The 22,796-nt window shown below is 41.9% G+C and overlaps 1 pseudogene; it reads left to right on the forward strand.

The window, feature by feature from the left end:
- Positions 1 to 2,726: 2,726 nt before the first annotated feature.
- LOC141987503 (prostaglandin-E(2) 9-reductase-like) overlaps positions 2,727 to 22,796 on the forward strand; it is a 32,740-nt pseudogene continuing 12,670 nt past the window's right edge.

Genomic DNA, 22,796 nt, shown 5'->3' on the forward strand with positions numbered 1-22,796 from the left:
AATGCATTTATTGAGTCTAGTCTCTGTTCTTTGATAATTGTTTCTTTTCTTCATTCTCAGAGCCAGCAGACCCAGGCCCCTTAAAAATGCTCTGTGTGAGGTGCTGTAGGTCCGCAAAGTGTGGTTGGCTGAGCTAGCTTGACAAATGTTAGGGTCAGTCCACTTTGGTGGGCACTGATGTCACTCAGCAGCTTGCAGCAGCTTGACTACTCCCTCAGTCTCCATACCTCAGTAAATAAAAGTAATACTCAGGGTCTGTATTTGCTCACTGGCTCAAGCAGGAGCGAAGCAATGTTACAAGCTTCAAGAAAGAACTGGCAAAAACCGTTCGGTGGAGGACAATGGAGCTCTGCAAAGATACATCTGTGGGGATGAATGATGGGCACAGAATGATCAACGCACTTTTTACAGATTATTCCAGAGTAGGAAGTTTGTGTTTGTTGTATGAAGTTTGGTGCTGTGCATGAAAACGAGCAACTGACAGCACGAAGATCTAGATAGTGAGGGTAGGCACTGTACAGTTTCCTCCACAGAGCTCTCCATCCCGGCATGCAGCACTTTCTGCAGTTCCAGCAATGGGTCCCATGCAGTTCTGCAGTGCACTTCATCTCTGACTTGCCATCAGGTTAGCTGTTCCATTCATGGGCCCACAGCCTCTCTGCAACACACATCAGTCCTGACCTGCTGCTTGCTTTGCTATTCCAGTTCTTTCCTCATTTAACTGTCAATTGTTCTATACCGGGTAGTTTTTATACACTTGCTAAGGATTTCTATACTGCGATATTTGGAAAGAAAAGGAGGCAACACAGCTTATTTTTGTTCATTCAGCTATTTGTTCACAGCTTGTTCTCTATTGCGTTATATCGTCTAAGTTCCTGTCTGACTATAAGAATATGTTTACAACTGCAGCTTCTATTGCTGTTTTTGGGAGTCTATTCCACACCTGAATTCCACATGCTGTGCTTAAAGGCATGTCTACACGACTTTCAGATCCTTTCGGAGCTTTAGTTCATGTCCCATTGTTTTTCACCCTATTTATCTTGAGCAATTTTGTGGCATCTGCTTTCTCTGGGCCGTTCAAAATGTTATACACTCAATCAGGAGATGTGCCCTCAGCACTACCCTGTATTTCTGGAAAAACCCTCCAACGATAACAGTAAGCTGATGATAGGTGAGTGTCACTTTTTATAAGCAGGCAGAAGAACTAGGTGATCTCATTTGTAACTTAATAACTACTTACAGTCTGCCAGCAGCAGCCTTTTTTCGCTAGCTCACTCACTCTCTGATTGTGTAGTATATGTTCTGTGCCAGATAAACAATAAATGTGCTGACACCATTCAAAACTGTATTTGCTTCATGGGGTGAGCAAACAAAGACTGACCTTGAAAAGAATAGGGGACTTAGGTAATGGGATACAAAGCCTTTTATCTCTTTGTCACTCCCGGGTTCAGAGTCCACCCAAATTAGTAGTGACTAAGAATCATTGTGTTGTATTTATGGCTCTCTCACCCATAGATCCCAAGCACTTTGCAATGGAAGGTAAGTATCACCATCCTAATGTTATACATGGGGAAACTGCAGTAAAGAACTTGCCCACGGTCACCCATCAAGACCCAAATCTTGAAATCAGATCAGCATGGGCAGGATCTTGAGCCCATGCAAAATCCCTTTGATGTCACACTCACTCATGTACATTTGGCTGCAGAATTAGCGACTGCTCCCTTTACTTTTTCAAGCAGCCCTTACTCGCTCAACTAGCCTCATGGACTTCAGTAATATTTCTTGTGTGAATCAGGTTTGCAAGAACAGGCCCTTCATTTTCAAATGCATTGCAGTCAATCAGTATGGGTCAAACCTTGAGCTCCTTACTCGATTGCTTGAAGGACTGAATTACAGAACTCTCATTGACTCAAATAAATAAGGACCTGAGGCCTTGACTCATTATGCAGATTATCAGTGCTCCAATGGTTCAACTTGTGATACTCTCTGCTGTACATCAAGGGCTGCTGAAATCAAGGGAGGTTGCACTGGTGTAAATGAGGACAGAACTTGCCCCCCCCTCACACACAAACCCCCCACTTTTGGATAATTGCTGATTTAGTAACTTTTACAGAGTCCCTATGTGGTTCCATATTTGTCTTTCAAGAGATTTCAAGAATAAATGTGTTCAGTTTACAACTGAAAAGATGTATTTACTGACTGCTAGCCCTGCAAAATTGACCTGCAACCTAAGAGGCAAGCTGTGTTCTTTTCTTCTTGGGTATCATCGTCAGTAAAAGCGTTGTGAAAGCCAAGTTCTGCTCTCAGTGACACCTGTGCCATCCCATTATCTTTAATGGGCTGACAGAGATTGGCCTATAGAATTTGATAGGGATTAAAGTAACACAATTCTATAGAAATTCAACAGAGTTCTCTATACGGTCTCTAAAAGCTTTTTGAATGATCACTTTTCTGAAGCATTTTTAAACCAACCTGAGACCTTATTAGAGAATTACATCCATTCTATAGACTCCTTTTAGATTGGTTTAAAAATTCTGTAGAACTATGGTCATTGTCTATTAAATTTTTTGGACTTTTCCATGATGGAAAATTTACTTTTTTCACTAACGTAAGCAGAGGTGAGTGTGAATACACACAGAGAAAGCGTCTGAGTAAGAAGGTGACATTTTTACACGGTCACTTTTCATACTGGAACCACACTTTAAAATATCGTCCCTGAGCCAGACATGTTTGAGGCTTTTTGTCTTTCTGTTTTTAATTCATGGGTTCTAAAATGTAAGTGTGAGGAGGCTGTAAAGGTGGCTATTGAAGTTGGCTACCGCCATATAGATGGAGCCTATTTCTATGAGAATGAGGAGGAGGTTGGGCGAGCCATTCGAGAGAAGATTGCAGATGGAATGGTCAAGAGCGAAGAAATATTTTACACAGGAAAGGTAAGTTGGTTTTGTTCTAAATACCATCACTTGTTCATAGAATCATAGAATATCAGGGTTGGAAGGGACCTCAAGAGGTCATCTAGTCCAACCCCCTGCTCAAAGCAGGACCGATCCCCAATTAAATCATCCCAGCCAGGGCTTTGTCAAGCCTGACCTTAAAAACTTCTAAGGAAGGAGATTCCACCACCTCCCTAGGTAACGCATTCCAGTGTTTCACCACCCTCCTAGTGAAAAAGTTTTTCCTAATATCCAACCTAAACCTCCCCCACTGCAACTTGAGACCATTACTCCTTGTCCTGTCATCCGCTACAACTGAGAATAGTCTAGATCCATCCTCTTTGAAACCACCTTTCAAGTAGTTGAAAGCATCTATCAAATCCCCCCTCATTCTTCTCTTCTGTAGACTAAACAATCCCAGTTCCCTCAGCCTCTCCTCATAAGTCATGTGTTCCAGTCCCCTAATCATTTTTGTTGTCCTCCACTGGACTCTCTCCAAATTTTCCACATCCTTCTTGTAGTGTGGGGCCCAAAACTGGACACAGTACTCCAGATGAGGCCTCACCAATGTTGAATAGAGGGGAACGATCACGTCCCTCGATCTGCTGCTGTTCTCTGCTTCTTTCTGTGCTGCTTTTCAGCAGCAAGAAAGCAGTGACTTTAGTGAAGGGGTTAGTACAAGTTGTAGCAGGCTGACAGGATTTGCCTGAAACACCCCTCTTGTTACCAGGTGCTAATCCTGTGGGGAAAGTGTTATATGCATTTAGTGCCAGCTGGAGCTTTAGCAGGCATGGTGCCTAGATACAGTTACCAGATAAAAACTACATTGAACTGAAGTTAAGCGAGAGTAGGTGTTAGTAACCTAAGGGTAAAAGCATTACAGATATGCTGTGATTATCCCAAAATTAAGCATTACAGACCAGGAATTAGAGATTTAAGGTTACACCTCAAAGAAATCCAGATATGTTAGGCTATGTAAATGCACAGGTTAGGCAGCTAAACAATCTTAATTCCTCCACCCGTAATTATGTACGGAATAGCCATAGAATTAGGTTTAGTTCATTGTTTGTGGTCCCAGACTGCACTAATTTGATTTTGAAAGACACATTAGATGTTTCCATTTTCTACCCTTGTCAAGGTTCCTTCCCCACTCTGAACTCTAGGGTACAGATGTGGGGACCTGCATGAAAACCTCCTAAGCTTACTTTTACCAGCTTAGGTTAAAACTTCCACAAGGTACAAACTATTTTACCTTTTGCCCTTGGACTTTCGCTGCCACCACCAAACGTCTAACCGGTATATTACTAGGAAAGAGTCCGTTTGGAAACGTCTTTCCCCCCAAAATCCTCCCAACCCTTACACCCCCTTTCCTGGGTAAGGCTTGATAAAAATCCTCACCAATTTGCATAGGTGACCACAAACCCAAACCCTTGGATCTTAAGAACAATGAAAAAGCAATCAGGTTCTTAAAAGAAGAATTTTAATAGAAGTAAAAAGAATCACCTCTGTAAAATCAGGATGGTAAATACCTTACAGGGTAATCAGATTCAAAACATAGAGAATCCCTCTAGGCAAAACCTTAAGTTACAAAAAGACACAAAAACAGGAATCCACATTCCATTTAGCACAGCTTCTTTTCTCAGCCATTTAAAGGAATCAGAATCTAACGCATATCTAGCTAGATTACTTACTAAATTCTAAGACTCCATTCCTGTTCTGTACCCGGCAAAAGCATCACACAGAGAGAGGGAGAGGCTTTGTTTCTCCCTCCCCCCAGCTTTTGAAAGTATCTTGTCTCCTCATTGGTCATTTTGGTCAGGTGCCAGTGAGGTTATCCTAGCTTCTTAACCCTTTACAGGTGAAAGGGTTTTTCCTCTGGCCAGGAGGGATTTTAAAGGTGTTTACCCTTCCCTTTATATTTATGACAACCCTCATGGTATGAATGTTCACTTTTCAATGCTGCGGGGTATGATGATGCAACATTAATTGTCAGGGAATCTATAGACTTTGTATATAGGTGTCATTTTTATTATTTAAATTTAAATAAAATAATGCATACTATGCTGTATATCCAGTGACATTTCATGCCTGAGGTATAGTAGAATAAAGTTATTTAGGGAATCAGCCTTCTCAACATACAAATCTGATGGCAATTGTTCTCTCTTCACAGCTTTGGAGCACATTTAATGCTCCTGAGATGATCTGCTCAGCCCTGGAAAAGTCACTGAAGAGCCTGCAGTTTGACTACATTGACCTCTGTATTATTCATACACCTCTATCTTTAAAGGTAAAAAAGAGTTCTGTCTTAACACTGCAAAATCTCGTCCCCACAGTTCCCCTTTTGCTTTAAGACAAGACCGTTTGTTAACTGCTTGATTCAGAGACACTGCTGTAAGAAACAAGGAGCTCTACAATACTAAACAATTTTCCTACGTATGTTTCTTCCAGATCAGATGTAAAATGGGCTTTCACTTATATTAGGGATGTGGAGATAATCAAGAGAACTAATGGACTGAACATCCATCAGGTTTCAGAAAGAACTTTGCACTTAATAATAAAGGTTAAATGTGCTGTGAATATTGAGTTACTGACATGTCACAATAGCTTAATATTTCTAGAATTTCTCCAGAAAGCAACTCATGTAAAACATCAAACTGAAGGGAAGTTTATCTAACAAATTTTTTTTGTTTTTAAGTCGAGATGATTTACTCCCAGAGGATGGAATGGAAAATAGATTTTTTTACAATGTAGACCTGTGTGCCTCTGGAAAGGTGGGTATCATGTACGAGTATAACATTTGCAAAACTGTCATGAAAACTTACCAGACCAGGCACAAAATCTACTTACCCATGAGTGTATGAGAAAACAATAATGAGATCTATATTTCAGGGCATAAACTAAACTCTAATAGGGGTTTAGGAAGAAACTTTTCCTGGAGGTAGGTTATTTCATAGCTGTCCACTGTGGGTTTCTTGTATCTTCCTCTGAAGCAGATGGTAGAGGTCACTCTTGGAAAGAGGACTAATTGGGCCACTAGTTTTCTCCAGTTTGGCAGTTCCTATGATCCCACTAACCCACAGAAAAATGTTACTCACCTGGGAGAATGGGAGCATGGAATATTGTAAGGCTATATTAAGATACAAGGCAGTGCTTTATTCGTCCAGTAATGATGGCTAAGGTGTGTTGCAAGAGTCCTTCCTGATGCTGTTTTTCTTCAAGAAACAAAGAACTTCTCTAAACACAAATGTTGTACTGCTTATTTCCCTCTGGGGGAAATAACCTATATCTGATTCGCAGGTGCAGTCAGGTATTTCAATTTCTCAATACATGCAGTTATAGGCACCAATAAATGTGCCTGCCTTTAACTACAGGCATGGACCTGGAGGCCATTTTGGACATGTAATGTAGAGATAATGATGTTGCAGGTCTTGAATCCAGACCCAGAACTCCCCACTCAGCGGCCATATTCGGGCCTCCACCCAATGGTTACTGAACCTAGGTGGGCTGAGAAACTACTAGGGCTATAGCACCAGCCAATGCACCACCCACGAGCTCTGATTGGAGGATTGCCCAGCTTCACCGATTGCCAGCAGGAGCAACAGGTAGTTTGTCTGAGCAACAAGATGGTTTCCTATTGTGGCTGCATTGGACCCTGCTTGAGTCTGCCTCCTGCACTCAACCCTGTTAATGATTCCTGCTCAGCTCCTGCTTTATCCTAGCCTTCGCGCCTACTCCTGCCACGCACCTGCTCCATGATTGATCCTTTCCTGCCCTTATGCCTCATCTCCAATCCCCAGTGACCAGTCTTGACTCTGACCCTGGCCTCATTATTTCTGACCCTGACTCCATCTTGACCCTTGTCTCTGGCATTTGGCATCTGACCTTGGCTCTGACCCGCAGCTTCAATTCCTGGTTCTGACTTGTCTCCTGGCTCTGGTAACTGGCAGTTGACTGGGAACTCCAAAGCCTGGGTTCAAGACCCGGGACATCACAGTAGTAAGGAAATCATAGTTATTTGAATTTTTACCCTTCTGGCTCTGATATATGTGATTGGCCTTCAGATAAGGAGTCCTGTATGTCCTTGTAACATTAATATTTAAAGTTTGCCAGGTTACCTAAAGGATTGTATTTTATTTCAAAGGAAGTTATTTGATATTTTAATATAATTTATCTTCTTAAAGTAGAAATGCATTTAGGTGCTCTGCTGAAAGGCATATTATAAATACCTAAATAAATGCAACAGATAATAGATATTTGTGGGGGAGTTGTGTGACTGTCACTGTTTGTACAAACTGAAATCTCCATTTTTCTAATGCTTTAGGTTGAATGTCATCCTTACCTCAACCAAAGGAAATTGCTGGAGTTCTGCAAATCCAAAAATATTGTCCTGATGGCTTATAGTGCCTTGGGATTACACAGAGATGAGAGATGGTAAGGAAAGAAGCTGACTGCATCACACAGGGAAAAAGAGTCTCATCAATAAAAGAATGCATCTGATTCTCCACTGCCTTGATCTTGTGTGGCCATTTATGCGGGTGGAAAGTGGGCATAGCATGCTACCAAATTGGCATGGCTGTGTTTTGCACCCATTTGGCACAGATATAAATGACCACACAAGGAGACAGGAAGTGGAGAATTTGGCCTTATATGTTTGCTAAATATCTAATGATAAATGAGTATCGCCTCCAAGAGGCTCAGCTCTCACTGATCCCGAGATCAGATACGCTCACTCCACATCTGTATTCCCTTGCAGGGTGGAAAGCTCTCCACTTCTGCTGGAGGATCCAGTACTGAACACTCTGGCCAAAAAATACAACTGAAGCCCAGCTCTAGTAGCCCTGCACTACCTAATAAACATCTTAGATGTCTGTATTCTAATGCAAGAAGTATGGGGAATAAACAGGAGGAACTAGAAATATGAGTGAATAATCACAAATACGATATAATTGTCATCATGGAAATTTAGTGAGATAATTCACATGACTGGAATATTGGTATAGAAGGGTACCGCTTGTTCAGGAAGGACAGGCCTGAACAAAGGGAGGATGTGTTGCCTTCTATATCAAAGATGCATACACTTCCACTGAGGTTGAGACAGAAGTGGAAGTCAGACCAGTTTCTAGACTGTAAGAATAAAAGGGATAAAAAACCAGGGTGATTTAATGGTAGGGGTCTGTTACAGGTCACCTAACCAGGAAGAAGGGATGGATGAGACTTTTTTAAAACAACTAACAAAATCATCCAAAATGCAGGAATTGGTAGTGATGGGGGACCTCAACTAACCAGACATCAGCTGGGAAAATAATACAGCAGGGCACTGATTATTCAGCAAGTTCTTGGAATGCACTGGAGACAACTCATTATTACAGACAGAGGAGAAAGTGAATAGGGGAGAGGCTATTCTGGATTTGATTCTGATAAAGAGGGAGGAAGTAGTTGAGAATCCGAAGGTGGAAGGCAGTTTGGGTGAAAGGGAGCATGGAATGGTAGAGTTTATCATTCTAAGGAATAGTAGGAGGGAAAACAGCAGAATAAAGACAAAGGACTTCAAGAAAGCAGACTTACCTACCAATTCTCTGTGTTTGCTAAGATGTTATACCAATAAATTAAAAACCAGCAGGATCTTATTAAAGGGAAAAAGGCAAAATACCACATTTATTGTGAATACAGAAAGAATCATAGTAAGCAGTTAGTTACAGCTGTAACATTCCATTCAATCTCATCTTTATTCACTCATTCATTCATACTCACACACACAGGTTCTGCAAGGTTGTTATCATAGTAAGCAGTTAGTTATAGCTATAACATTCCATTCAATCTCATATTTATTCACACATTCACACACACACACACACACACACACAGAGGTTCTGCAAGGTTGTCATCATAGTTACCAGCCTTAGAGTTGCTCATGCCAAGCCACTGGCCAGGTGGCCTGGACATGAGGAGGGAGCAGGGCCTTGTCAGATGCTCATCTGATGCTCCTGGAAGTTGGTTTGCAGAATCAGACCCCAAAGTTCTCACTTTTTAAGAGTCTATTTTTATAGGAATTTCTTCCTATGCCAGTCTATGGGAATTGCTTCATCATGCTGTTGCTGAATCAATCAGCAGATAGCACATTCCTGACGGCTCCAAGAAGTTATCTTGTTCTTTGGTTCTCCCATTCTTGAGGCTGTTGGGTGGATTCCAGTCTGCCCTCCGGGGGTCCTCTGGTTATTTCCACTTGACGCCTTCTTCAGCCGATGGACACTGGATTCTTAGGCTGGCACCTCCCTGATCATTCAGTTGTTATCCACACCAAGCATCCGTCCACATACATCCTCTATCTCTATTTTAATCACAATTGTTAATACAACAAAAGGGTGGGGAGTCTCTGGGTGCTGTTTCTGTTGTTAGAGTATTGCTTTGAGTCTTTGTGAATTGCTTTGAGAACAGATTCTGTCTTAGAATGTACTAACACAATTAGCAGCTTGCAAGTTTCACACATAGAGGGAGAGAAACAGTACCAAAACCCAAGAGACCTCTTAATTAGTAATACCCTGGAATTTAAACTATGGGGAATCAAACTCATTTATGATTTTAATACAGAACTTCTTTAATATGATCCAACATAATCCCCCTTTTGACACTAAGATTTATAATCGTCAGTGTCACTTTCTATGTAGCCTATTCAAGAGAAGGTACTGTGAGGCAATTTGAGTTTGTGATTCCAATTCATGCCACATACACGATCCTAGTGATGTATCTTTACTACAAGGTTCTGGGGCAACAGGCAAGGTGAGGCACACCCACTTTTGAGGAGTCCATTCGGTACAACCTCTAGTGTCCAATAGCTTCCCTCCCTCCCCAGCCCACTGGCTCGAGGTCCAGGGTAGCCAGAAGGATCCCATGTGTAATATGGGGAGTGGGCTAACCTTCAATACCTTTGCCTCCAGGGACTGTTGGTGTGCAATTTTGACAACAATTTCTCCCATTAACAAGTCTGGTTTCACAATACTGGAAACATATTGCATCCATTCATATTGATAAGTGTCAAACAATGATCTCTTTCTTTTTTTAACAAATGCATCAAACCCTTAATATTTCCCAATATGACCCAGGACATTTGTGTTCCAAAGTAGCTAGTGCAAGTATCTGCATTTCAGTGCATCCCATAGCTATGGCTGTGTAGTTTCCTATTTCTAATTTTTTTTTTTTTTTTTATGCATAAGCCATGTGGTAGTATTAAGCCATTGCCAAAGATTCCATCGGGCTTTTAGGTTACCCAGACCAATTTGGACCAAGTCTACGTTGGCATGTACTTGTTTTTGTGTCAGGCTGTCCTGTAGCTGGGACAGAGAGCTTAATTTATTTTTAATTACCTGCAGGTCTTTAGTTTTTTTTTTGTTTTTGTTTTTAAAACACACAACGGTGCTAGCAACAAGACAAAACACAAGACAACACATAGAACACAAAACACAGTTTCTAGTAGATTCATAGTATTGGGTTGCTCTTCAGCTGGCATCAGCTTTTCCTGATTTTCTGAAAGACAAAAAGAGCATGTTTCTACCCCTTTTGGGGTGGCAGATTATTGCTTAAAATATTTCTTTTACAAATACCCTTGCTGATTGCAGGCAAAACAGAGGAATTGCCCCCACATTTTCCTGTTTTTGTTCTATAGGCAGGCCAGGTTTCAATGGCTTTTATCTTTTAAGGGTTATGGGGAAATTATTCCACTATTTAGTCATTAAATCCCTGAGGTGGGGTACCTCAGTTTCCCTTCTTATACAGCAGACCAAGTTTATAATGTTTTTCCTGCTGTGTTAAGCTTTAAGTTTATTTACAGGTAATAGCTGAGAAGCATCATTACCATACAACCTTAAAGGGTTTTTCCAAAAATCATACAGACTATACATTGTTGCAGGGGTACTTATTATCATTAAATTTATTAAAATTATCTTGTTATCCCATGCCTTTTATTTAGACAATTTGTTTGCTGACCAGGTATGTCCTTTATCTGCAGCTCCTTTGTGCTGCTAATTCTTTCCTTCCTTTATCATTTAGGTAATTTGCATTTTCACAGAAGCTTCCTGCTTTTGGATTTAAAGCCATCAGCAGCTCACTAAAAGGGACACCATCAACTTTCACCAGAGTTTTGATTACTTTTAACTTCTGCTTCCAAAACACACAGCAATCTGAAAAAGAAAACCCAACCTATTGTGGCTCCCTTTGGAGCCCTAATAGCATTTTAATTAAGTAGCATGGTATGTTTGCATTTCTTTTGCCCCTTCTACAATATACCCTGCACATGTTCTGGGGCAAATGCACATTCCTTCCATAGTTTAACTTCTATAACATTATCCAGATCCATTTTTACATAAGGTGTCACTATTTCTTTTTTTGCTTACAGAGGTTTCATGTACCTTTATCAAAGTGACAGTCTGATTACTCAGAGCCATTTTAAGACTCAGTGTTTCTCACATTGCTTCTTTTTGTTTTGTGCACCTCACCCCTGCTGTTGCTTCAGAGAGGCACTGTTTTTTTAATTTTTTTTTTTTGTACTACAACTCTCATCTGCTATTTTGTTACAAAAACAAACAAACAAAAAGAATCCAGAATTTTTTTTTTTATATTCTCCTGATTTTGACTGCACTGCTGCAGCCACAACTTAAAAACATTTTAAATTTTGTAAAGCATTGAGTTACCTTTTAAGGGTTAAATGCCAAATCCCAAAGCCAAACAACACTAATTACCTGTGTCTAGCAAAAAGGTCTGTCAGTTTTGCAACTTTGAATTAAAGAGTCAAATGGATTTTTAGTGGCATTATTTAAAACAAAACCAACTGGTCCTTAGAACTTTACATATTTACACACACAGAGATAGATACATACACATTTTCTTTAACATCCCTTCCACACTGCTCTGGTTTTTTTACATCTTACATTCCCTTTATACATTTGAGGCAGTTAAGTTCCAATAGAACCCCCTTATGTTCTTTTAGCAAATTTGACTAAATTGTCCAGTCAAATGAATTTAATCAGTTTCTTTTGCCTGGCTAATTTACAGACATTCCTTTGGAAAAGGGCCCATTTTTCCCTCAGAATGGCTGCAAAGAAACCAAGAATGCTCTTTCTCTAACACTTTTCCTTTTTAACATTTTCACAAAGTTTAGCTGCTTAATTCCCTCCAGCCTCTGCAGAGTTAACTTTTTTTTTTTTTTTTTTTTTAACTCTTTATCTTTGTAATTATGCCTGGGGGTGCCATACATAGGACCTTCTCCCCCTTTACCTGCCTCCCTCCAGCCTCTGCAGAGTTGAGTTTTTCACTCTTTTTGTATTCCTGGAGTGCCTCTTTCACTATTTTCAGCTGGCTTTGGGTATTTGTAGCCAGCACCTTCCAATTGTCTGCTCCCTTTTCCGTTTGTGCCTTTTCCTCTTTACATGAAGACAAGCGGAGGGAAGAATCCTTACATGCCTCCCACAACAACCAAATTGCTGCTGCATCTCTTTTGGCAGCACTAGAAGGTTTGTATATGAGGATATACTGAGCCAATCTATCCTCTAGGTCCGAAATAGTGCAGAGATCAGCTAGGGCTTGTTTAGTCCAAGGACTGTGCCCAAATTTTTGAAGGTTTTGTTTAAAAGGTGTAATTTCTTTAACAAAAGGTGAGGTTGGAGTTCCTTCTGACTCCATTCCTCCCTCTGGTACTGGCTTACCCTGTTTTCTTTTAAACATCTTAACATGGATATTTCAATCTCTTTGTCACTGCTGGTATTACTTAGCAAGTGACACAGCCTAGATTCTGAAATCATAGCTTAATCTATGCGTTTTTCCCCTGCTACCTTCCCGGAGGCCAGCAGGTCCCCTGCTACCTTCCCGGAGGCCAGCAGGTCTGGTTAACCTATTTCTCCCTGCTACCTTCTCGGAGGCCAGCCGGTCCGGTTAACCTGTTCTTCCCTGCTACCTTCTCGGAGGCCAGCAGGTCCCCTGCTACCTTCTCGGAGGCCAGCAGGTCTGGTTTAATCTGTTTTCCCTGCTACCTTCTCGGAGGCCAGCAGGTCTAGTTTAATCTGTTCTTCCCTGCTACCTTCTCGGAGGCCAGCAGGTCCCCTGCTACCTTCTCGGAGGCCAGCAGGTCTGGTTTAATCTGTTTTTCCTGCTACCTTCTCGGAGGCCAGCAGGTCCCCTGCTACCTTCTCGGAGGCCAGCAGGTCTGGTTAACCTAATAGAAATGCCTAGCTCACTAGAGCTGGCGGTGTGCACACCAATATTTACAATAACTGAGGTTTTTTACCAATATTCCCCCTTTCGCAATTCTCCACCAAAATGTTATACCAATAAATTAAAAACCAGCAGGATCTTATTAAAGGGAAAAAGGCAAAATACCACATTTATTGTGAATACAGAAAGAATCATAGTAAGCAGTTAGTTACAGCTGTAACATTCCATTCAATCTCATCTTTATTCACTCATTCATTCATACTCACACACACAGGTTCTGCAAGGTTGTTATCATAGTAAGCAGTTAGTTATAGCTATAACATTCCATTCAATCTCATATTTATTCACACATTCACACACACACACACACACACACACAGAGGTTCTGCAAGGTTGTCATCATAGTTACCAGCCTTAGAGTTGCTCATGCCAAGCCACTGGCCAGGTGGCCTGGACATGAGGAGGGAGCAGGGCCTTGTCAGATGCTCATCTGATGCTCCTGGAAGTTGGTTTGCAGAATCAGACCCCAAAGTTCTCACTTTTTAAGAGTCTATTTTTATAGGAATTTCTTCCTATGCCAGTCTATGGGAATTGCTTCATCATGCTGTTGCTGAATCAATCAGCAGATAGCACATTCCTGACGGCTCCAAGAAGTTATCTTGTTCTTTGGTTCTCCCATTCTTGAGGCTGTTGGGTGGATTCCAGTCTGCCCTCCGGGGGTCCTCTGGTTATTTCCACTTGACGCCTTCTTCAGCCGATGGACACTGGATTCTTAGGCTGGCACCTCCCTGATCATTCAGTTGTTATCCACACCAAGCATCCGTCCACATACATCCTCTATCTCTATTTTAATCACAATTGTTAATACAACAAAAGGGCGGGGAGTCTCTGGGTGCTGTTTCTGTTGTTAGAGTATTGCTTTGAGTCTTTGTGAATTGCTTTGAGAACAGATTCTGTCTTAGAATGTACTAACACAATTAGCAGCTTGCAAGTTTCACACATAGAGGGAGAGAAACAGTACCAAAACCCAAGAGACCTCTTAATTAGTAATACCCTGGAATTTAAACTATGGGGAATCAAACTCATTTATGATTTTAATACAGAACTTCTTTAATATGATCCAACAAAGATCCCGTGGGAAGCAAGTCTCAAGGAAAAAGAGTTCAGGGGGTATCAGTTTTTTAAAGAGACATTATTAAGGGCATGGGAGCAAATTATACCAGTGCAGAGGAAAGACAGAAAGTATGGTAAGAGGCCACCCTGGCTTAACCAAGAGATCTTCAGGTGTCTGAGTCATACAAGAAGTGGGAACTCAGTCAAATTACATAGGATGAATATAAAGAAAACCACAAGCATGTAGGGACAAAATCAGAAAGGTCAAGGCCCAAAACGAGATTAAAGTAGCTAGGGATATAAAGGGTATCAAGCAAGCATTTTACAAATACATGGGAAGCAAGAGAAAGGCCAGGGACAGGGGAGGCCCATTTCTAAATGACAAGGGAAACACAAAAACAGAAAACACTGCAATGTCCGAAGTGTTAAATACCCTTTTTGTTTCAGTTTTCACCAAAAAGATAGCAATGGTCAGACAACCATCCTAGCGAACAACAATGTAAATGGGGTAGGCTCTGAGGCTAAAGTAGGAAAATATCAAGTTAAGAATGACTTAGACAAGTTAGATGTCTTCAGTTCAGCTGGGCCTGATGAAATACATCCCAGAATACTTAAGGAACTGGGTGAAGAGATCTCTGAGCCATTAGCAATTTAGCTTTGAGAACTGGTGGAGGGAAGGACTGGAAAAGGGCAACTATAGTGTCACACCCGCACTGTCCCCCCCTCAGGGGTTCCCTGGGAAGGCAGATCAGCACTGCATGTTGCTAACACTGTTGCAAGCATCGCAAAGCATTTTGGGGAGGGTCAAAGGTGTGAGTGTGGAGTGGAAGATTCCTTTGCAGGCTGTGAGATGCCAAAGGGGGAGGGAGGAAGAGAGCAGAGAACTCAATACTTCAGCTAGCTCAGTCAGAAGATAAGACGCTGGCCCCCAGCCCAAGGTCACGGAGCCCGATGAGAAGTCTACAGCTGTATTCATATCTTAGCCAACCCCAGCCAGCCATAAGAAAAGGAGAACTAAGCTGAGCAGATTGCAGAGATTGCAAAAACGAACGAGACAGTGAAGGCCAACAGAAGGGGTGGGGAACGAAGTTTCACGTTCCTGGAGCCGATGTGTTTTGGGAAAGCTGAGGAGGCCACAGAGACCCAGTTTGGACTGCTACAAAGAGCACGGGGAACAGAGGTCACTGAACAAAACGTCCCCAAAAGAACCCAAGACTTAAAAACCTTTCTGAGAGCTGAGGCAAATCAGAGATCAATAGTGGATGCTGGACGACCTGTGCGCACAGGACAGAACTCCCGTCCACCCCTCCCCCTCTTCTTCTTACATTACACCCAGGCCTGGCCAGCTTCAGGTAATGCGTGTGTGAGTATGCAAGTGGGTTAGGGCTTGGGGCACTAATGCTTTCTTCCTTCCTCTGAGTGACGTGGGAAACCCTGCCCCCAGCACTCTATGCTGTTATTTTATTATTTTATCAATAAAGCTTTAAAACTCAGTTACGTGGTGTGCTCCGTCATCATCTCCCTAAAGATTCTGCGGATTCAGCCTGATCACCTGACGCCCCAGACAGATAGGTACTATTGTGACAGATTTATGTTACCAATCTATAAAGATGAATAAGGACAATCCATGGAATTATAGACCATTCATCTTAACTTTGGTATCCAGAAAGATAATGGAGCAAATGATCAAGCAAGCAATCTGTAAGTACCTAGAAGATGATAAGTTAATAAGTAACAGTCAACAAGAAACCATGTCAAACCAACCTAATAGTTAACAAGCCTTGTGGATGGGGAAAGCCGTAGATGTCATATATCTCGACTTTAGAAAGTCTTTTGATAGTGTCTCACATAACCTCTTAAGCAAACAAGAGGTCAGTAGCCTAGATGAACTTACTATAAGGTAGGAGCACAAATGGTTGGAAAACCATACTCGTAGTAGATATCAATGGTGTTCTGGGCCAAGGTGTTTGAAGCACCACAGGCCGGCAGAGGTACTCTGAGAAAACGAGACCCACACGCAGCTAAGCAGCGAGTTATTGGCTTTATTGAAGGTTAGTGACACACCCGCAATGGGGACTCCAAGCGTTGCTGTCACGGAGGCGAAGAACCCAGCACACCGGAGCTTTGCCTGGGATGGAGTCCAACGAAGGGGTAAACAGCAAGCCCTAATAAGCAGTACACAGAAACAGCTCATGAATATATAATTAGGTACTTTTTTAAAGGGGCTTTCCGCTACCTGGCAACAGGCCATGCAAGGCAGACAAAACCGGCCTAAAACCGGTTACAGTTGGTTCTTCATGTTTTACAGTGACTGGGCGGCTTCGAGAAAGCGGAAGTTCCCTAGCTAAGCCGTTAACAAAGTCTTCTGCAGTCCCTTACAAATGGCTTACAATCAAGCTGGAAGGGCTTATCAAATGGGGTCCTGCAGAGTTTTATTTAGCCACAATGACCCTTTTTAAGCTTCCTGTGCTCAATGGTGACTCTGCTTAAAAGTGTAGATTTATTTTAAAAAGTGATTGTGTAAAAATGGCACCTTCTTATTCAACCAACCTGTTCCCTGTGTGCATTCACAGTCCTATCTACTTCAGTGGGGAAAAAATTATCACTCCTTTCAGCCCTACAGAGAGAACACAGCTAAGGGAGAGTGAAGTGGATTTTATTCCTCCTGGGGTCTCATCGACAAAATTGTTTACTAATTTCCAATCAATTACACTTGTACTACAAACCCATTAAAAGCAAGGGATTATCACTGAGAGCAAGATTTTAAGAGAGTGGGATGGAAAGGTGTCAAAGAGCATAATTTGTTCTCTAGCATCTTTATTGCTGGAGGTGATGGACAAGAAACAAAGAACCCAGCTTGATCCAGATTGAGTTTGTGGAGCTATCAGTTAGAAAAGCATCCTTTTATTTGTCAATGGGGCACATTTGTATTGAATCTCTGACAGTCAATATCGAACACCAAGTTCTCATTTTTACAGAGTCACTTTTCAGAGCAGAACCACACTTTAAATGGAGAACTGATGGCAAAAGAAGAAGGGTGTTCTTGGGCGGGATTCTTTCCACATTAGAACTGATGTCCTGTTAGAAATGGCATTTGTATGAACTCCCATCTCCTGGATCCCAGAGACAGACCAGAATTGTGTACAGAACTCAGTCACATACCAAGGGACATCTTCCATTCCATTCTTCCAATGGCCAACTAGTTAAGTCAGACAACAGAATGACTCCTAATAACCAAGGAGAACAAATTTAGCCAGAAAGATTTTAACGTTGAAAGTGGCCTCACATAGGGTTCCTGTACTGAGCAAGTGCATTTCTCACATCCTGGCTGCATTTCGGCCCCTCGCCCTGCTTCTTCAGGAAACATTCACTTCTTGCTCTCATGTGCATCTTTGCACACAGCCACCCCATAACACAACCCTTCTGCCAAAAAAGTAAAGCCAGTGGTATGCCATGAATGAGGCATTTTAGAAAAGTGGTTTTTACAGAGTCAGCCTTTGAGAAATAAGAGAAAAGAGAGAACTTCTTTAGAAAGAACAGTTGTTTTTGAATCATTACAGCTTTAGAGTACCTTTCACCATCCTGAACTTGTCAGAAGCTGCCTGGAACAATCACTGAAGAAACTTAAGTTTGACTATCTTGATCTTTTCATTTTCCATACCCCTGTGTCTCTAAAGGTAAACATTTCTTTTAAAAATATACACAGGAAAACAAATGTTTAGTAGTATATCCACGGGCCAGAGCAGAGCCATTCTGAAAAAAAGACCCATAGTCCATCTTGTCGTACATCTGCAGAAGTAGCCTTAGATGGGTGTTCGAGGGGAAGGCAAAAGACAAAAGAAAAACTAATGCATGAAGCACACTCTTTAATTCAGTGTTCATATAATCTGAAGACGTTGAGGCTGCAGAGGTGTAATTGAACTGTTCTTATTAGTGATGATGCACAAGTTGGAAAGAGTCCAGCCAGGGCTGGATTACCCAATAGGCAGACTAAGCACGTGCTTAGGGCACAAGCAAAGGAGGGGGCACCAAAAAAATGAGATTTTTTTGAAAAATTTGATATTTCAAAAAAAGCATCAAAGTAGTCATCATGGGAAAAATCAGAACTTTGTTAGACTTCCTTACACTCCACTACACATTCTTCCCCCGTTTTTCTGTTCTTTTTATTACTTATCCCCACCTAAACCAGGGGGGCGTCCTACTAACATAGATCGAAATAATGCGAGGAAATCAGATCCAGTCATGTATTGCAATAAATTTATGTTTTATTATTGATATATTCTTCTGAGTTATACGTACATGATTCATTTTTTTCTTTCTTTTATATATATATATATATATACATAAAAATAGTGTACATTGTGTAATTTGTTGGGTTTTTTAAGTTCAGATAACTGAGATAAGGGGCAGGATGAAACGTAACCAACTGAGTAGAGCACAGAAACGTAAACTTGCAGAAGAAAAGAAACAATAAACTCGTGAAATTTTCCAAAATCTTCCAAAGCTGACATTTTTCAAAGCGAATCCATCAGAAGCAACATCTTCTCTCAGTAGCACAGACATTGTTCCAAAACCTGTAGGTGTTTCAGAGACTGACCCTTCTTCTATTGGTGAAACAAACACCATTCCAGAACATGTGGATGTGTCAGAGACTGTAACTGATCATCCTACTCCTGGTGGTAAAACAGACATTGTTCTAGAAGGTGTGGATGTCTCAGAGACTGAACCTGCTCATGCTGTAAAGAATAGGAAAAAAGATCCTGGTATGTGGGTTGATTTCAGTACCAATGATGTAGCTTATTGGATAGATCATGGACCAAATGACTGTCAACACCACACTGGGCCATTTGAGAAATCACGTTGGACTTTTACCAATGGCAAACAAACAAATGTCCACAAAAAATATTTTTCGGCATGAAAGCGAATGGTGAGAAATACACTTAAGAATGGCTACTGTATTCCCCATCAACAGGGTCTACGTACTGTTTTGTTTGCAAACTTTTTGCATATAAACCTTCAACATCCCAGTTTGCTGCAGATGGATTTAGTGACTGGCGGAATACTGTTTTAATTGAACAACATGAAAATAGCATTGCTCACAGAGATTCAATGTTGATATATTTAAATTGAAGACAGGGCTTTGCATTGACACAAAAATTGGAAGAACAAATTAAAGGGGAGCATGAATACTGGCAATATGTCTTGCAGCGTGTTATAGCTGTTATTCAAACATTAGCTGAATGTGGTCTGCCTTTCCAGGGATCCAATGACACATTTGGATCATTGCAGAATGGAAATTTCTTGAGATTGTTGGAGCTTGTGGCTCAGTTTGACCCATTTTTAGCAGGCCATATCTCAAAATATGGGAATGCTGGCAAAGGTAACCCATCATACTTATCCAAGACAATATGTGAACTCGTTGGTCTAATGAGTGACAAAGTTCGTTCAGCTATTGTGGATGAAATAAGTACTGCTTGGTACTTCAGTTTATCTGTCGACTCTACACCTGATCTTTCACATATTGATCAATTGAGTATTGTACTAAGATATGTGTCTCCCACAGATGGAAAACCAGTTGAACAATTTATAACATTCCTCAACATTCGTCACTTCCTTCACTGGTGAAGAAATGGCAAATCAAGTAGTGCATTATCTGTGCCAAGTCTGCAAAATAGATTTCTCAAAGTGCAGAGGTCAGTCTTATGACAACGCTGCCAATGTGTCAGGGCGTTATCAAGGAATGCAGAAGTAGCTTTTAGAACAGAACAAATATGCCATATTCATACTATGTGCTGCACACTCTCCCAATCTTGTTGGCCGCAGTGCTGTTGATTGTTGTCCGGTGGCAGTAAGATTTTTCGCAACAGTCCAGTTACTTTATACATTTTTCTCTGCCTCAACACACCAATGGGCAGTTCTTAAAACATATTTGGGCAATGATCGTGTGTTGAAATCTCTTTCTAATCCTCGCTGGGAGGCACATGCAGTGGCAACAAGTGCAATTCTGGAGTCCAACTCAAAGATTGTGGATGCATTAGAATGTGATTAGATTGTGGATGCATATAGCTGAAGACCAATCACAAAAGGGAGAAACTATACAAGAGGCGGAAAACATTGCAAACAAGATGCAAGTACTAGAGTCTGTATTCATGTTGACCATGTGGAATGAAATTTTACAACACTTTTACCACACAATTCAAGCTCTCCAAGAAAAAGAATTGGATTTGAAAACACGTGCAGACCTCTGTCAATCATTAGCAGACCACTTACACACTTTGAGGAATGATTTTGAAAGATTTGAAGACATATCAAAAGATATCTTGCCTGATACTAACTACAAAGAAGCCCAGTCCCACAAGCGAATCAGGAAAAAACAAGCAAATGATAGCAGTGCAACAGAAACAGCATAGAATCCTAGAGACAAATTTCACATATCTACTTACTATGCTATAATCGATACACTTGAAGCTCATATGAAGAGGAGAGGTGAAGTGTACAGAGAAGTTTCAAGTAGATTTTCTTTTCTAAATTATATGGATTTATCTGATGAACAGTATTCACGAGGTTCCCAAAAGCTAGTTGACTCATACCCTGTTGACTTCTGTGGAGAAGTACAGCAGTTCCACTGTTATATGTGCTGTGACAAAGCTCTGTCCTTGTCTCCATGGGTCCTGCGTTTCCTGGCGGATTTTTCCTAGCCTCAGAGGCTCACTGTGACCCTCCACATAACCCTTCTCTCTCTGGAGACAAGGGTCACAGTCTACTGAGCCATTTTCATCATAAGCCAGTGAGAGAGGTTAGGAGAAGCTATCCTCCCTTGCACAGTCTCTGTTGTCTCCCAGTCTCAGTGATTAATCGGGGGGGGGGAGGAGGAGGAAGAAAAAAGGGTGGAGCCCGGGCCTGCCCTCTACTCTGGGCTCCAGCCCAGGGACCCTAATAGTATCAGCTATGGTAGCTGACCTTTTAGAGACATGACATGTTGTGGTGGTTCAATGACAAGACAGAACACAGCTTTTAGCAAGCAAGCAGGCTGGTCTCTAACGGGCTTCTGCCTGTCAGCTTTCCACCTTCCCCTTTATTCTCTCTCTCTCCCCCCGCGCATTACATTCTCCAACAGATAAAAGGAATACACTGGCTTTGTTTAACATTCTTATTTACCAATTTCTATCTACCGCATTCCTTGCTCTCGGGCCTTGAGCCCAGTCCTGGGAGGCTTCCCATGGTTCATATCATCTTGGCGAGATTCCAAGGTTGATGCCCTTGAAAGGAGCTGTGTGTGCACTACTCCTACACAACACTCCGGGTGTGCCCTGAATGTTGCCAAGCGCATAAACCTTTATGAATCCTACATCCCCTCCTTTTTTGTTTATTTGTGCTCGGCCATCTCATGGTAGCCATCAATTTGCATTTGCAAGCCAATTAACTCCCGGACAGACAAGGTCATAACTCGTGGAGCCTGCCAGGGCGGGTCTCGACAAAGCCTTAACAAAAAGGAATACATTGTACACAGCAGCAGCAAAAAATAAGCTTAAGAAGGTAAAGTGTGATTGGCCGGGCCCCAATTAGCCATACTAGAGTACTGGGAAGAGAGGTTCGAGTAAGCGGCGAGCATCATCTCATTCCCAATTTCCTCAGGGTGATGACATACTGAAATAAGGCACGTACCTAACAATTCTTCAGCTGCTACAAAATCAAATAAACAAAAGTGGGTAACATTTGCTATTGAAGCCAATCTTTCCCATAGGTTTTATGTCATTCGGGCCTGTAACGGAGAAAGCGCTCCCGAATCAACCCCTCCAGGAAATAGCAGGTACAAAAGGCATACAATCAGTACAGAATTAGCAGTAATTTGGGCGAGAATTGCCACAAACAAAGTCTCAAGAGTCTCTGGCTGTTGGTTTGCTGCCAGTCTTCGTTGAGCCGCGGCGACCAATGCTTTTACTGCTCCCCATGTCACGGGCTGGCTTGTCACGGCCTAGCTTGGGATGCTACGTCTCCTCCGTCTCCGTCTTGCCGTTGTTGACCCGGGAGGCACCGCGTTCTCCTCCAAGGTCAGCTGAAACTCCGGTATGGGGTTCGACAGCCCCTGGTGCCACGCCATGCTGTTTCAGTGCCGGTCGCACACACCGGGCTGGAACCCACAACGGTCCTGCAGGAAGAAACACAGCAGCATATCCCCGACCCCAAGTGATTAAAGGTACTGGGCCCAGCCACTGCGGATCGGGCAGCTGACAGTAATAGACACGCGGTCTTTCCATTTGTGAAAATGCCGATCCGCGGGGGTCTGCTGATCTGCGTTCAGCGTTAAATTATTTAAAGTAAACAAAAGGATATGCAGTTGTTGCTGAATGTCTCCTAAAATTCGGAGACGCAGCTCCCCTTGTTTTAATTGTTTGTCAAGCAAGGTTTTTAGCATGCGATTTGCACGTTCAACAATGGCTTGGCCTGTGGAATTATAAGGGATCCCGTGTTTGAGACGGACGTCCCATTGGGCACAAAAGATGAAAAGTGCTGTGGAGCAATAGGCTGGGGCATTATCCATTTTTATCT

Source organism: Natator depressus, chromosome 1 (genome assembly GCF_965152275.1).
Source record: "Natator depressus isolate rNatDep1 chromosome 1, rNatDep2.hap1, whole genome shotgun sequence".
In the NCBI taxonomy this organism is placed as follows: domain Eukaryota; kingdom Metazoa; phylum Chordata; order Testudines; family Cheloniidae; genus Natator; species Natator depressus.